This window comes from Dipodomys merriami, unplaced genomic scaffold (genome assembly GCF_024711535.1).
Source record: "Dipodomys merriami isolate MVZ:Mamm:240054 unplaced genomic scaffold, mDipMer1.0.p SCAF_28, whole genome shotgun sequence".
NCBI classification, from domain to species: Eukaryota; Metazoa; Chordata; class Mammalia; order Rodentia; family Heteromyidae; genus Dipodomys; species Dipodomys merriami.
This window is the reverse complement of record NW_027204270.1, coordinates 16,696,576-16,713,565: the sequence shown is the minus strand read 5'-3', so window position 1 is coordinate 16,713,565 and position 16,990 is coordinate 16,696,576. Positions and strand designations below refer to the sequence as shown.

General features: G+C 46.0%; 1 protein-coding gene and 1 non-coding gene across 6 annotated transcripts in view; both read right to left on the bottom strand.

The window, feature by feature from the left end:
• Pla2g2c (phospholipase A2 group IIC) overlaps positions 1-16,990 on the bottom strand; it is a 247,216-nt gene that overhangs the window by 27,072 nt on the left and 203,154 nt on the right. The gene's annotated exons all lie outside the window — the stretch shown is intronic.
• LOC138838466 (U6 spliceosomal RNA) lies at positions 16,311-16,415 on the bottom strand. The gene has a single exon (XR_011375605.1). It is a non-coding gene; the product is annotated as a U6 spliceosomal RNA (small nuclear RNA).

Sequence of the window (16,990 nt, the reverse complement as noted above, 5' to 3'; positions counted from 1 at the left end):
AAATAAGTTTCTAATGTCAAATAAAACCCCAGGCTAAGAAATTTCTAATTTTTATATTGAAGTTTTCATGACAAACTGTGATGAAAGAGTGCTTAGTTTCCAATCGTTTGGGGCATATTTGGGATGACATATTGGGATGCCATTCCTGGGACTTGAACTCGGCCTGGGTACTATCTCTAAGCTTTTGTATTTTTTTGTGTTCAATGCTACCACTTGATCCACAGCTCCACTTCTGGCTTTTTTAGGTGCTTACTTGGAGAGAAGAGTCTCACGGCATTTCCCACCTGATCTGGCTTCAAACCATGATACTCAGATCTCAGTCTCCTGAGTAGTTAAGATTAGTCATGAGCCACTGGTGCCCAGCTTTGGATGACATTTTTATATGCTAAGAGGATGTGCTTTTCTATCTTCTAAACAATCATTAAGAAAACTAGTTTGCTTTGGCATGAGTTTTGAAGGCATCCTGAGAATTAAGCAGGAATATCTGATTTCCTGGTCAAAGGCAATATACCACAGTGACACCGAAAGTTCAGGAACTTCTTTATCTCACATCTAGCCAGACCCCAGCCGGCCTCTCTGAAAGTCACAGGGAGGTCAGAGCCACTGTGGGGAAGCTGGCAATCAAAGTACAGCAGACTTTGGTGATTCAGTCCTCAACACGAAAGACAGCATCTCACAGTATAAATATAAATGAGGATGTTTTATTTTTTTGTCCACATTGGTGACATGCCATTTTCCTTTCTCAATTTTATCGGGAAAGGAAAGTTCCTACTAGCCTTCTCTGTCGTTCCTCCATTCCTCTACATCCAAACAATGCAGGAATCAGCAGCCCTCCTGCACAGCCTGAGTGGAGGAACAAATCTCCAGGTGTTTCTGGGCACACCTAAATTCTACCCTAAGAGACTGAATAACAGATGTAAAAATGTCAGTTGGTTAAAAAAAAAAAAAAACTTATTCAGCTTGTCCTTGTCAGAAGGGGCACCAAGCTGCTGGGTTGAGTAGACTCCAGAGGCTGCCAACACCATCCTGGAAGACAGAAGTTGATTGCTGGTGACTCAAGACAGGGTTGCAGTCATAGAAATCAAGAGAGGTGGGTAGATTCTGTATATATCCTCCTCTTTAGGGAAAAAGCAAAAAGGGGTATGGCTTGACTAGATGAGAAGTGCCCAAGTAGACCTGGCTTGAACAGTATTGCGAGTGTGGACAGTTTCAACAACAAACTAGCCAACAGTTATGACAGCAGGAAAACATATGGCTGGTAGAGGGGCAAACACGGGCTGGCAGCAAATGTTCAAATGAAGGAAGTTAATTGTTTAGGAACAAAATGTATGGAGACAAAAATCAAGGCTAACTTGCTGCTTTCATTGAGAATCCAATACAACTAAAAAGGTCACTGATTCATTCAGCATTTAGGTACAAGTTAAAATGAGTTACCATCTAACTCTAGGGGTATGATGATAGGCCAAGGCTGCTACTAAGATGTCCTTGTTCCAGTGAGAGAGTGATCATTTATTCCTCTCTCCTCCTTTTCTTGCCATCCTCATTCAATGTATTTGAATCCAGCAGCTGACTGGGGATGTTTTTTTCTTGGGAAGATCTAGTGACCACAGGAATGATGGTCCCAGGGGCTTACTTTCATATTCACTTGTTCTTTATATTGAGGGGAGTGTGCTGTGGAACCTTGGTACTTGTAGTGAGTAACAGAGCACTGTACCTCTCTGTCATGTGTCCTTTGGAACAGGAGATATGAATGTCCCTGGTGTTATCCTGGCTGTTGAGTACTCCTCATAGACAGCCCTGGGTCTTCCCAAGCCAAGCCCATGTTAACAGAAACCACCTACCACCGGCAGACAAATCCCAGAAGAATGGCATCACTTCCTCCTTCCCAACTGGGAGGTCTAGCCAGAAAACATCTGCTGAAACCTGGGTCTGTACCCAACCCTGGGATGCAGTGATGCCAACCCAGAGATTGCCCTGAAGACTCTGGTGTCTAAACTCGCAGAGACTCTGAAGGGGCTTCCTGTACCCAGACCTCAGCACCCCTGGCTCTTCTACTCTTACTTCACTTCTCAGTAAGGCCTTCATCATATTGAACATATTGAAGTCACCTGTAATAACATTAATTCAACAAGTATAATTAAGTACCCACACAACAGGCACATGCTAGACTCAACAGTGAATAGAACAGCCCTCCCCCACTCCAAGTTTTCATAGTTGGGGGACCCAGAAAGCATACGATATACATACTATGGAATGCATAATGGGGAGGAAGCGGATAATGGAACACAGAATAGCTGAGCGGGATCAGAGGGTCTGGAGAGCTAGAGCAGGGGAAGGATGGCCAAGGAACATCCAAGTGAACGGGAGAAGAGGGGGGGAAGTCCACTGATGGCTACGTGTGGGGAAGAGCATTGCCACAGAAGAGATGCTAAGAGCCAGGGATGGGGTGGAGTGGGGGGAATGTAATCTAGTCCAATAGAGTGAAGGCCAGTGGCCAGTGAGGGCGAAGTGTGGAAGGAGAGAGCTGTCACAGAGAAGGACAGAAATTGGCATTGTCATCTGGTTACATGCTAAGCAGAGAACTAGGGGCCAATAACATGCTAATATGATGAAAAAGAGAGGCAAGGGATGAAAGAGAGAAGAAGGGATGGGAGGAGAGGGAGGAAGGGGAGGAGAAGCCACCAGAAAAATTCAAGCCAAAGACCGAGACTAGTGAGCAGGTAGCTACAGAGATCCTAACAAGTGTTATCTTCTGGAAATATACTTTACTTAAAAAAAGTCACTCTATTATAAAAATAGTCTTAAAGCCAATGCTAGCCCATAATAAGCATAATCATCATACATTATTTTTTCCAAGCCATAAAGGCACTATTCATACAGAATCCATTATACCCTGCCTCCAAAACAAAATACATGTTGTTTCTGAAGGCAAAACTTGGGAAACAGAAGAGTGAAGAGGAAAAGGAAACCATAATCATTTTAGTTAGAGATAACAGTTTTTTAAATATCTTGGCATATATGGTTTTATCCTTAGAGATTAAATTTTTGTTGTACATCACTTTCTTGCCAATAGGCACACACAGGCATATTTTTAACATTTGTAATCCTAGCAAACAGTTTTATATTCTTTTCTCCCCCAAATTCCTACAGTCTTCATAATTATTTTAAGAGTGAGTAATATTTCAACATGTTGCTGTCCTGTAATTATTCTTTTCTCTTCCTTTTTTATGGAACATTTCACATTTCCAATTTTTTAGCGTGGACGTCAAAGTTATTCATTTATATAGGGGTTTTTTTTGTATCTTTTGAATGACTTCTTTAGGACAGATGTCTAGGAATAGGATTGAAATGTCACATGAAACATTTAAGGATTTTACTTTTCAAAAGATTGCAGAGCAAAGCAACAACAGTAGCACCTACTTTGAGATAAGTGCTTTTTATAACTGTCTCTTTTTATTGAAAATAAAAGTTAAATCTTTTCCAGGCACTGGTGGCTTATGCTTGTATGTAATCCTAGCTACTCAGAAGGCTGAGATATGAGGACACAGTTCAAAGTCAGTCTGAGCAGGAAAATCCATGAGATTCTTATCTCCAATTAACTGCCAAAAAGCCAGAAGTGGAGCTGTGGTTCAAGTAGCAGAGTATTAGCCTTCAGTGAAAACACTGGGGGATAGTGTACACACTGAATTCAAGCCACAATACCAGAACAAAACAAAACAACAACAACAACAACTAAACTTTTCTTCCTTTCATGTCATGGATGGCTATTAAATATTCATATTTTACACATCTTGTTAATACTAAAAGAGAAAACTGAAGGTGTGGCTACTTTCTTATCATAACCTAAGATACTGTATTGTGATGGAGGCCAAGAGAATTAGGAACTGCTGGAGACCAAGAGGGTAATTGCTTTGTACTTACTACTGGTAAACACTGTTCAAAAGATATATAATCTTGAGCTACTCGTATGTTGGATTTTATTTCAGTATTAGAAGATTGGGATTACAGATGGGTGCCACCATGTCAGGTTTTGTATGTTGGATTTTAATGAATTCAATCTTATAGAATGTTTTCATTTGACCAACTAACTGGGCACGCGCACGCACACACACACACACACACACACACACACACACACACACACACACACACACACACACACACACACACACACACACACACACACACACACACACACACACACACACACACACACACACACACACACACACACACACACACACACACCAGCCATAGAACATAACAGGCCAGACTGGTTTCTGCAGACTGCTTTCTGCTCTCAAGGAATTTCCTTCCAATCAAGGGTGGGAGGCGGGGAAGAAGGGGAGCAGGGAAACCAGGTGAAGAATGAAGAAATTGGCCTGGATGGTAAGTAGTCTTTTATCTCACCTGACAAAAACTTGAAACTAAGCCCAATGTGACAAACAATAATTCTATTCATCAGTGATACGCCATCTTTTATCTCAGGTCTGAGCATTCAGCTTCACAGGAGCCAAAGCCATTAACTTTCAGTCTGAGGACCACAGCTGCCAAGCCACTGTCGTCTACTGCCTTTTAAAATGTGAATTTTAAAAAAAGAGTGGAGAGGGAATGTGAGAGGCAGATGAAGACAAAGGGCAATCTGAGAGTCCTGGAAATCAGTCTGCTCTGCAGAGAGTATTCGCCCCCATTGCTTCATAGTCTAGAAAAGGGCCATTGGGGAGTTACCCCTGCTTGCTACAAATGCTCCTGGACTTCATCCTTGCTCTTCTGATTATGCTACACTGCTCAAATCACTCCTGACCAGGCTGGCCAGCAAAAGGATTGGCTCCAAACTGTCTAGATTCTTCAATCTCATTGTCCAAGAAGTTCAAGATCTGAGCCACAGACTTTCTTGTCCAGAGGGAACAAATCAATGTAGACATGTAGGCAACCCAAGAGGCTGTCTTTCCATGTTCAGGAAGAGGAGCTGGAAGACCAGTATGGAAAATGGGGGTGGGGATGCAGCAGGCAGACAAGAGCTAGACTGCAAGGTGTGGGGGGAAAGGATGGTCACCAATAAACACGTGGTTTCTATAGATGGAGAAAAGTAACATTTGACTTGTATAGCCAGAAATACAGACCAAATGGCTTTTTCATTCTAAGTCCATGTCCAATAGGTAAAATTTGTCTTTTACCAGGGAACTTTAAAAGGGGGTCTTATCAAGGCATCTGTGGTTCATACCTATAGTCCTAGCTATTCTAAAGGTAGAGATCAAGAGGATGAAGTTCAAGTCCTGTCCAAGTAAAACCAATAGCTGGGCACAGTGGTGTGTATCTGTCACCACAGCAACTTGTGAGGCTTAAATTAAAAAAAAAAAAAAAAAGAACAAGAACAAGAAGGGCTGGAGACATAGCTCAAAGGATAGAGCGGCTGTCTAGCAAACTAGAGGCCACGTTCATTTCCAAATACTAGAAAGAATTACAAAAAGACAAGGGCTGAAGGGATTGTCTCAGCCTCCAAAAGACACTGGAAAGTTTCTACTAGGTCTGTCTGTTTAACTCTGAATTAAAATAGCCAAGCCCGGACCCTTGATACCATTCTTTTAGAAACACCTGAGGGGTCACTAAGGATCAGCCAGGCTAAGAACTGGACTACTCTCGGTCATTTTAAGGTCACCTCTGAGAGCCATGATTCTTTTCCTCTTACCTTCCGGACCTGCCTAGGACTTCCCCCTCGCCGTGGTCAGCCTCCACCCTCCCTGGTAGTCTCTCCCTTCCCATGTCAACAACTCCTCCAAGCTTTTATAAAGGAAATACTCTTCTGTGGAATAGAAAGGGAGTGGGAATCCCACGTTCAATGTCTGGAATGGGTCACACTTTCTGCAAGCCTCAGTTTTCCTCACCACAAACAGAAACAATTGCTTCCCTTCGGGAAGGCGAGATAGTTATGTGTGGGGATGTTTTGGCATCTGTAAAAATATGTATGCATGCTCGCCTTTATTTTAGTAACTATCTATCTTATATTGTGTCATTTCTCCCCTTCACTTGCTGTGTAGATAGCAACTGAGCCTCTGCTTTGTGTGCCAGTGCTGGGGTGGAATTGGGGGGAGGGGGCGTGCATACAGAAATGAAGACAGCTGAAGATGGGCTTGCTGTTCTCAAGAAGCTCCTTGCTGAAGGAGGCAGAGGACACACAGAAAGCGGAATGCGCCATCATGGATTGGCATAACTGTCTTTTTCTCACTGAGCATGTCTAGTGCTCAAACTGCATGTGACAGGTGCCCAGTAAATGGAATGAGTAAACCAATTGCATGGTGGATTAGAATAACAGATCTGAGGATGGGGACACTTCCAAAGGATAATGGTGGTTGGACAGGGAGGGTGGGGGGAGCAGGCACAGAGATACAAGGGTTCAAGAGAGAGCCAGCCAACGGAAAAGCTACATCTGAGAACCAGGACACAGATGGCCTCTCCCACCAAGGCTATTACACCCTTCAGTGCCAGCCTATGATCAAGTCATTGTTCAGCCCTCCTGGTGCCTAGCAGTGGACTCAGGCATGGTTGGTGCCAACCTCAGACCCAATAAAATGGTTAAAGATCCTGCTTTCCAAAGTGCAAGGCAGAGCTCAGCATCACAGGCATGAAACTAACTTAGGTGACCTGGGTCAGCCGAGCCCTTCAGTAGGTTCACAGCGACATGGCCCTGAAGAGCGTGGCATGGTTTCAAAGCTCCTTGCAGTGCTCCGTGTGGAGCTGGCAAACAGAGATTAATTCAGCCCATCTGCTGCGATCCTTCTGCACATATTTCAGGGCAGGCCTCTCATTACCCTAATAGAGATAATAGATTCTTCCCAGCAAGGAGTTGTACACACAGGTAGGTTCCTGTTCTCTAAGTGCTTTACACTTTCATGAGAACAGAAGCCCAGTGAGCAGGGGAAACAGGGCCCTCTCTGTAATCAATGACTCATGCTCAGGTCCCCTGAGAGGCCATATTGCCAAATGAAAACACGGGGACCTAGGCTCAAGGACCTGGGGCAGAACTATCATCACACTGCAGACGCTGGGTAAACACATTTTGGGAGTACTGCTCTGAGCTCTGTCATTGGATCTACCCCAAAAGAGAAATGGAACCTTGTCACAAGGATAGCTTATGTGTTTCCGAGCTGATGAGGATGGAAGCCAGGCAATCAGGGCCCTTTCCACTCCACGACTCCACAGTCCACTGCGACTGTGGAATCTCCCTGGCCTGTAATGGAAGATTTTGTTAAACTCAAGCACGTCCTTAGAGTTTTATGCATAAAAATGCTCTGACATGGCCCGCTACCCAGCCTGTCTGGGACCAGGTTTCTGCACCTTTTACACCTGGGGCCAGGTGAGCAAGAAAGGCTCATAGATACTCTAATCACATTCTAGAACTTCCAGCAATTGGAGAACATCTCATCTCCCCACCCCCCCCTTTTTATTGATACTTTGCCTACACCCAAGATAGGTGCTCTGCAAACAGTTGTTGGAGACATAACTGCACCATGGCAGTGTGGAGCCCACTGCTACCAAGCATCTGTGGGTAGAGCTTTTAGTCAGCAATAGAAAGAGGAGGAAAGGCCCAAGGCCTCAGGGTTCTGGCATGACCTTGCATCAAATGGCCACGACAGGCAATAGCTACTTCCATAGAACCTGGACTGGATTTCTAGCCGAACTGAGGACAGAGAATGGAACTAACCCTGTGTGGCTATCTCTCAGGAGCTGTATAAATGGAATCTTGTTTATCTTCAAGGTGTTTTTTGGAGGCAGAGGTCTTACCTCCAGTTTGTAGATGAGGAAGTAGAGGTCTGCAGAGTCACACAACCACTAGTAGTCTCTGATGCAAAGCCCTGCTCAGTGCCTACAGCAGGGCAGAGGTGGCACAGAATAAGGAGGGCCATTTTAAAACAGTGGGACAGAGGGGCGGCAGCATCAGTGCCACGGGTGCAAGGAAACCTGGGGGTGACTAGGAGGCCCTGGGCTCCCTCCTCTGGCTGAGAACCCTGCTGCAGCATTCAGAGGACATTTCAATTCCAAGTCTTTGTGTGCTTCTCTATTTGACTATTACAAAAATAATGAGCCAGCTTAATGGTGTTTACCAGCTCCTAATAATCAATTACACAATCCTCATGGGTTAAACGATTCAGAATGAGTCTTTGAAGGCGGCTGAAACAGACAGCAGATGACAGATCTTGAGGAGGGTTTTTCAAAGCCAGGCCACACTGCCCGGCAGGAGCTGAGCCTGCGCAGCCCCACAGCAGTGTGGGGCAAGGCCCAGGTTCTCAAATGGCAGGAGACACTACGGCCCTCCCTGGGCAGGGGCTTCTGCTCACACAAGAGTAGAGATGGAGGTAAGGAGGATGAAGGGCAGCCGACCCCCTGGGTCTCCCTCAGAGCTAGAGAGCACAGGGGAATAGGGAATGGCAACTCCCAAACTCTGCCTCCCACCTGCCCAACTGGATTGTATTTCTCAGGCCACAGACAAAAAATGAAATTCTTGTATGTGTGTGCATGTGGGTGCATGCATGTGGGTGCAGGCATGTAAGTGCACACCAGTACTAGAGCTTGAACTCAGGTTCTAGGTACTGTCCCTTGGCTTTTGTTTTTGCTCCAGGCTGGTGCCTTCTAGCTTTTTGCTAGTTAACTAGAGACAAGACTCTCACAGACTTTCCTACCTTGGCTGGCTTTGAATAATGATCCTCAAATCTCAGTCTCCTGAATACTAAGATTACAGGCATGAGCCACTGGCACCCTGCAAAAATAAAATTCTTTTATCCATCAAGTCAGACCTTTAGAAAAACTTGCTGGGAAACAGGGCATTACATGTGGAGCTCCAGTCAATAAACACTAAATGTTCATTGGCCTCAAGCTGCAGACTAGACCTCGGAGATTCAGATCTGCCCTGGAGCTCAGTGTTTGTACCAGAGCTGTGGCTAAGTACCTAAAGTGCCCTCAAGGTTTCAATAGGAAGCCACCAGGGTTGGGGGAGTGTCACCTGCAGCGGAGTCCTAACATGAAGCAGGAGTTTCCCAGGCAGCGTGAAGAACAGGCACTAAGCTTGGAGGCAGGAAAGGCCTTCCTGGACAGCATTAGATGAGATGCACGGGACTCTGAAGGTCATGCTGAGGTGGGTAGACTTGACTGTGGAGATGAAGGGAGCTGGCAGAGATTATTAAACACAGGCATATGATGGCCCACATCCGAATTTGGTCTTTCTTGTCTGGAGGTCATATGATGGGTGGGGGAAGGTGAGACGACTGACTGGACGTGGTGGAGGGGTGGAGTGGGGGAGAAAGGTACAGAGAGAGCTGAAGCCGAGGCTGCTGTGCCACAGGCCTGGTCTCAGTCACACCCGCTAGGCAACTAGCACAGCGCCTCCTACAGGACACCCCGGAACTTCTGCATCAGCAGCCCAGCGGGAGAAGCTGGCACTGCTATCTTAGCACAAGCAGACTGTCAGCCCCCTGGGAAATGGATGGCTCAGCCCTTAGGAGACAAGCTCTCCTCCAGAGCTGACCTTCTGCAGTGATCAGAAAGTTAAGAGTTTGGCCTGACTCTGCCTGCGTTTCTGGGCTCGTGTCACGGCATGCATCTCCTCCCCTAGTGATGTATTAGAACACAGAGCAGCAAAGTCCCCCATTGCTGGCTAGGCAGCGGGCACTGAGCCAGGAGCTTTCTTGTGACTGTACAACAGCACTAGTGGTGGATCTAGAAGGACCAGAAGGACCCGAAGGGAGGGACAACTGAGAAGCACTAGAACCCTGATTCAGTAGTTGGCACTCCTTGAAACCAGAGGGCCTGGAGAAACACCATGTATGGGGGGTGGGGGGGGGCCCTCCCTAACCCATCAGAAATCGGGAATGTTATTTTAAACGCCTTTGGTACATGTGCTTTGTCTACCAGAAATGTCTGTTGAATATTTGCCTTACTTTTTTTTTTTTAACTGCTCCTCATTAATTGATGAGGTGGCTTTTCTTTGAGGATCCCTGTGTCTACCCAGCCCGGGGAATGGCTCTCACATTTAATGAGGTGGTCTGTGGCTTTTGCAATGTGCTCATTAGTCACACTTCTCAGTTCCTGGTTTAGAAAAGACATTGAACTCCTGCAGACACACAATGAGTTCCTTCACCCCTAGCATTTGCCCCTCTGTAATGAGGCCTAGAGGATACCTTGAAAATAGACTCGTGTCAAGAATTTATTGCGTGGAACAATTTTTGGGGGGTGGGGGCGGGAGCTAAGGGGTAAGGGCAGGGTGAGCTACAGCTGGGCCTGGCTGGTCAGACATGAATCAAGGCGGGATTCTCTGTAATTCACTCAGGAAGATGACTCAACTGGCAAATGACGGCTTTTGCAAATGTTCTCATGGACCATTTTGAGAAATGGGATATGATTTGCTGTGAGCAGGTGTTTTTCATGGACAGAAGTTTGTACACTTAAGCAGGGGATGATAAGTCTCTGTTCCTTTATGTAAAAACCAGCAGGCAGACCCCAGCATCTCCAGAACTTTATGCCAGGAAAGTACCCCAGTGGCTGCGGAGAGGACCTGGGGGAAATCTACTATTATGCCCATAGAATCCAGAAGCTAAAGTCTGTGACCAAGAAAGATAATCCTTGGGTACCCAAATACACCAGAGTGCTGACCCAAGAAGGGAACCCAAGAAGGCTTCAAACTGGCAGCTTGTATCCCTGGGGAGCCATGCGTGTTTAGGAGACACAAAGTCACCTTGAGGCCAAGTGAAGAATTACATAGACTAAATGTCTGCCAGGGTCCTGTGCCTCCAGCCTCTCAGAGAAGGTGGCATCTAGCAGGCCAAGTGTCTCTATGAAACAGTGCTTCAGAACCAACCTCCTAAGACTTACTATGAAGCCCTATGCATCTTCCAGAGTAATGTTGGCTGCTCGACCCCAGGAATTTGTTTCCATAACAACTGCCCCATCTGTCCAGGGCTGGGTGAGAGGACAACAGAAACACACCACTGCATGGGAAGGAGCCACAAACTAGTGTTCAGAGCCCCTGTTGAGTCTTGGCTGTCGTGCACAAGCTCAGAGAATACTAGCCCCCTTGAGCCTCAATTTCCTTATCTCCAAGGCACAGATGTTAACACTTCTCCCAGAAGGGCAGAGGAGTAAAGAGAGAGAATAAAGGTGGGAAAACTTCAGAGCCTGCCCAGATCCAAGTGAAGACACTGAAGGTCACAGTGTTCTTACTCATCTGAGACCTCACCTGCTCACCAAAAGGCCTGTGGAACTAGATTTCATAACCAACCAGCTCTAACCCCAAGATCTCCTTTTCTCCGACTAAATCTCTGCCAAAGAGCCCTGAATGCCTAGATATGGACTCCTGATATCATGGTTCCCAAATGCCTAACTAAAATCCTTACTGTATGAGAGATGCTGTAGTCTGTGCTCTCAAAACAAAACCAAAAACATATCAAATGTAGAAAACAAAGAATCTAGCATGGCAGTGCCTAAAGTCCTGTTACAGATGGAGGCATGTGACACTGCCATGCTACCTGGAAGCCAGCCCATGAAGCAGGAACTAGCCTCCTCTCCGGGTCAGCAACCAGAAGGTCACAGTTAGAAGGATTCCATCAGCTGGTTTGGTGTTTGTCTTGGGGGTGGAGTGAGAGGGCAAAGCCAGCTGTCTCAGAAAGCAAGGGGAGTTGCAGGACAACCAGGTGGTCATCTGCCCAAATATAGAAAGCAAACCTTTACCTAGATTTTACTTCCAAAAGACAGCCACATTTTGCACCTGTAAAACTATTTCCTGACTGAGAGCTGACCTACATTGCTATGCCTGTCCACACTGGTAATTGTCTACCTCAGGGTGCCTGTTCTCTGGCCATAGTTCTTTTCTCTGGGTTTTCAGGCTGTTAATTGGTTTCCAGGGGTTCTGTTGTACCAACTAGACTGACGCATTCCTTGTGATCTGTCTATGGCTTCCTTGAGCATGCTCAAGAGGAAAGACGCTCCCCCAAAGGCATCCAGCAGCCCCAAAGAGGCATCCCACCCACAAAAGCCACCCTAAAGAAAGAGTCATTTAGCTGTTCTTAGTACAACATTTGTGAGCACGTACAGATGGGGAAGAGAAGATCTTCAGGAAGCTAGAGGGGAAGGCAGGTGGGTGAGCCCCAGTGAAGAGGGCTCTCCCTTCTTTCTTAAGAGCAAAGAATCATCCAAGCAGAAGAGAATGGTGAAGACAGAGAGAGCACTGCTTGAATGTCTCACTTAAGACGACACAGGAGAGTTCTCTGCTTTCCACTGAGAAGCCAGTGACTCTATAGTATATGCAGCAATGGGGGAAGGTCTTACTGAGAGTCCTTCCCTTTGACGGGGTCCAGCCTCTTCATCAATGTCTGGATGGGGTCAGACTTCCTGATTCCCCTGCCCAGGTGGTCTCCACTCATGACACAAATGATGGTGTGACCTCTACAGCACCATGTGAGCAGGGATCTTTTTAAAATTGATTTTTCTCCATGTGATATCCCAAGTGCCTCAGAAAGCAGCTGGCACATAGAAAGAGCTAAATAAATATGTTTTAGGGAGAAAATGAATGCTCCTTTTACCCTTCCTTCCACTTTAAGGCACAGTAGATTTGAGGTATGTTCAGGAGATCTTGGGGCTCTGGTCTGCACCTGTTCTCCAGGGCTTCTCTTACAGGCCAATCACAGTTTGGATTTCACACTGTGGGGAGGGGAGCTGCTCATCACAGCTCAGGTTGTACCAATGTAGGGATGGGGGTGAGGGAAGGTCAAAGCCAACCAATGTGCAAGGATAATGCCCACCCCCAGCCTCAAGATCCAGATCAGGGTGGAGGGAAGAGGGACTCCTGGAGGTATGGCTGGAGAGGGAGAGCTAGGTCAGTGAGCAATACAAGCAGAAGGCCTTTCAGAATGGAGAGGAAAAAGGCTTGTCAGAGAGTTCTTCTGATGAGTGATCACAGAGATTTCAGGACATGGTGGCTTTTCTGATTCACCGCCAGATACCACTGTGATGCATTTGGTGCCAAGCTTCTGGTTAGACATAAAGCCTCATTATAACAGCCTCTGTGGGGCAAAGGGGTAAGCACCCGGATGATATTCTTCATAACTCCTTTGCCGGGATGTGTGTGGACACACTGTACTGTGTGTATCTACATTTCAACCCACTCCTGGACACTGTTATAAAACTCACTTTTGACCAAGAGTACCAAGGAGAGTGGATTTCGGAGAGTGGGCAGTAAGTGTGGACAGGTGGTAGAAGCAAGTACAACAAAACCTGCCTGGGTAGGCTTTCTATCTGGAGGCTCTTGGCAGCAGGTTCTGTTGTCTGAAGACTGTAGAGAACATTTTGCTTGGGGCAAACCAGGCCGTGTGAGGCTGTACTGTGACTCAGCCAGGGCTTCGATCACTAAAGGTTTTGGCCAGTTTAAGACATTCCAGCCCACAAACGTTCCTGAGTCAGATTCTCCAGGACAGAAAAGCTAAGGGTATTAAAAAGTTCTCTGAATTCTGGTCAGCTTTTTATTCTGATTTTTTAAAGGATGGACAGACAGACTGGCAAATAGATGGACGGACAGATGGATAGACAGACAGATAGATAGATATTGTGTTACTGAGGATGTCAGACAAGTGTTCTACCACTAAACCACATCCTCAGCTCTGAAACTTTTTTCAGGTACTAAGAATCAAATCCAGGGCCTCATACATGCTAGACAAGTACTCTACCACTGAGTTTTGCACCCCTATCTTAATCAGTTTTTGTTGTTGTTGTTGTTGTTGGTCGTGGGGCTTGAATTTTGGGCTTGGGCGCTGTCCCTGCGCTCTTCAGCTCAGGGCGAGTGCTCTACGGGTTGAGCCACAGCGCCACTTCAGGTTTTCTATTGGTTAATTGGAGATAAGAGTCTCATGGACTTTCCAGCCCAGGCTGGCTTTGAACCGTGATCCTCAGATCTCAGCCCCCTGAGTAGCTAGGATTACAGGCATAAGCTGCCGGTGCCCAGCTCCTGATCAGTTTAAAAAATAAAATAAAATCAAAGGATTTTATAGCGTTAGGCTGTGTAAGCAATCTCTGCCACATAGCAAAGACTGGGGTGACATTCCGGGAGTCCTGGGCAGGCTAGGCCTCTGAAGGAAGAGACTATAGCTGAGAAATTCTTTGCTGTTTACAAATACCCTCAAGAAACTAGGCTAAAACATGTCCCAAAGCACAGTCATATGGTTGGAGCCAGCGTTGTAGATTTTGCTTTGAAGGAATGAACAAGGCACTGGCTTCACCTTTCCCTGCACTGACACTGAATAATGCAGTGTGCAGTCTCCTTCCCAATTGTAGATAATCATCTACTCAGCGCCAGGCCTTTCAGCCACAGATTGCTGAAAAGTTCCAGTGCTGAGCAGTTCCTTGTGGTAGTTTAATCAAGGCCATGCTGTCTCCAGAGAGCAGCAAACAGGGGTGCTGTCCCTACCCCTTCCCTGTGATCTGGACAGCTATGTGCTTGGGAACCAGGAATGGGAGTTGCAGGGGTTTCCAAGCAGTAGGAGAAGGTAGGGCTGACCCTAGAGGCTTCAAGTTTTCTGTAAGCAGGGCTGTCTGCCCACCGCTCTTTCCTTTCTTGCCCTTAGACACAGATAGGCCTCAGTGATGGCTATTGGTCCCTAACCCAAGTCTCTCACATAGGTTCATCTTCTGCTGAGCCTCTTGGCAGGTGATATGCAGTAGAGAACTCTGCACCCATCACCCAGAGCCAAGCCAACTCTATAGACTAGTAGTAGACTGATTCTTCCTCCCCCTCCCCTCTCCCCCTCTCTCTTCCCTTTACCTCCTCCCTCCTCCTCCTCCCCCTCCCCCTCCTCCCCCTCCTCCTCCTCCTCTTTCTTCTCCTTCTCCTTCTTAGTATCATACTGAGGTATGAACTCTGGGCCTCAGATTTGCTAGGCAAGCATTCTTCCTTTGGCCTCTAGCCCTTGTATGCTTTAGTTGTTTTTCATATAGGATCTCATGCTTTTTTCCCCAAGACCAGCTGTAGACCAAATCTTTCTTCCTCCACTCTTTTCTCCCACCACATACCAGGGATGACAGGTGCTCGCACCATGCCTAGCTTGTTCTATACAGTGGGAGGTCTTGCCTCCACTGGCCCCATACCACAAGCCTCCCTATCTCCACCTCCTGAGTGAGAGGGATTACAGTCATAAGCTACTGTGCCTGGCTTCCATCTCTTCTTTAGCCATCAAACCAAGAATATACCCATGTCTATCGCAGCAAAGAGCTGAAGTGGTACTCAACCAAAATCAGAAAGCTTTCACCTCATGTTTACTGTAGAATAATGGTATCAAGAATGTGGACCCTAAACTCAGATCATGAAGGTGTATAGTGTCAGAGCCTCTGGCTGCATGATATTCAGGAAATTCATTTCCTTCTCTGGGTTTGTGTGGGAATCAGTCCACTTCAATGGTTTCCCACTGATTAAAAAACCTGCAAAAACAAAAGAGCAACGAGGGTGTTTTCCTTCTTTCCACTAGATGGCACTGTGTCTCCAACTGCAGCCTGTGGGGCCCAGAATAGTTCCTGCCAGTGTTCTCTGGTTCCACTTGGCCAAGCACAGGGCAGGTAGGGAGAGGGCCGCCGCTCTGCCAGGATCAGAACAAGATGGTACGATCAGGTTCTGCAGGTCAAATCGGGGCAGACCAGGAAATGATCAGGAGCTTAAATTTCCAACAGAAATTTGATTTTAAAAGGGCAAATCTTAGTTAAGAACAGATAGGCAAGTCCCTGGAGGCAGGCCTCAGACTTGGGTACTTCACTGGAACAAAAGGCTGGAAAACACTGGGGCGGTCAGGCTGGGTCTCCACTTGCAGCTCTACTTTCCAGGTTGGCCTCTTGGAAGCAAAGACTCTGAAGCATAGAAGGCACCCACCGTGGAGCTCCCCTCCCCCCCCACCTCTCCCCAGCAGAATCTACCACGTGTCCCAAGGGGTGACAGCTCTCATCATTTTGACTGTCATCTTCCCTCATCTCTCCACAAGTTGAACATGACAAAACTGGCATTGCTCTCCTTTTAGCTACTGTCTCCATATTGACATTATCTTTTATTATTATTATTATTTTGTAGGTACTGGGGTACTGGGGCTGGAACTTGGGGTACAGTGCTCTCACTTGCCTCTTTCCTCAAGGCTGGTATTCTACCACTTGAGCCATACTTCCATTTCTAGCTTTTTGCTGGTTAACTGGACAAAGGAATCTCATGAACTACCATCCTCAGATCTCAGCTTTCTGAGGAGCTAAGATTATAGACAGGAGCCCAGTATCCAGCTCAATTTCATTTTATTTTTTAAAATGTGGAACACTCCACGGATTTACATGTCATCCTTGTGCAGGGGTCATGCTAATCTTCTCTGCATCGTTTCAATTTTAGTAATGTGCTGCTGAAGAGAACATTCAATTTTATTTTTTAAGAGAAGGCCAAATAGTTCATAATAATAAATGTTCCAGTATAACCATGTTGTAAAATGCAGTCACTAACTCCTTTTGGGGGGGAATATTTGAAATAATTCAGTATTATTTAAAAGCATTCTTTTATGGGGGTGGGTGGGGAAGAAATTGAACTAAATATATCTAAATCTACATTATTTTTTTCTGTATAGATGGGTAATTATTAGCACATGAGGAATAAGCAGGAAGATGGTTTGGCTTGTGGCCTTTGTGTGTTATGGTTAATTTTTTTCCTTGCTAAAGTCAGAGTGCTCTCAGTTTTGCTCTGATGTTTGAAAAATATCAATAGCAAATCCCTAATGACCAGGACATATTGATTTGTAAAATTCTTTCTGTATTCCCCTAAAGCTCTTTTCCAAAGGTCAGATGCACTGACTGTTATTTTCATCATTCCCTTTCTGAATCTCACCATTGATGCTTTCCACTTGATTTTTTTAAACTTTTTTTTTATTGTAAAAATACTGTACAGAGGAGTTACAATTACATGGGCAAGATAATGAGTACATTTCTTATCAAGCAT